Here is a 372-nt window from a genome sequence, read left to right on the forward strand (position 1 = left end):
AATTAGCGAATGTCGCCTTGAATGACAGTACCGAGTTTGAGAAGATACCATTTGGAGTGTTCCAGATCTCTTTTTGAGGTGCAGCGCTTTTTAAGGATCATTAATACCCGTGGTTATATTGGCTAATAAGGAACAGCGAACTTGGAACCAACTTCAGCCTCGTCCTAAACGATAAATAAAAGCAAATCCTATTTGTGTACGGCAGAATTCAAATACAATATGCAAAACCTCTTGAGACTATCATTTTGACTAGACAAAAAAATAAAGAGAACGAGACCTCATTCTGGGTCAAAGCTAAACTCCGCCGACCGGGGAGCGGGGGGGGGGGGAGAGAGAAAAACATTTACTTCCGCCTTAGACACCTACGGGGGC

Source organism: Heteronotia binoei, chromosome 1, assembly GCF_032191835.1.
Source record: "Heteronotia binoei isolate CCM8104 ecotype False Entrance Well chromosome 1, APGP_CSIRO_Hbin_v1, whole genome shotgun sequence".
Classification (NCBI taxonomy): Eukaryota; Metazoa; Chordata; class Lepidosauria; order Squamata; family Gekkonidae; genus Heteronotia; species Heteronotia binoei.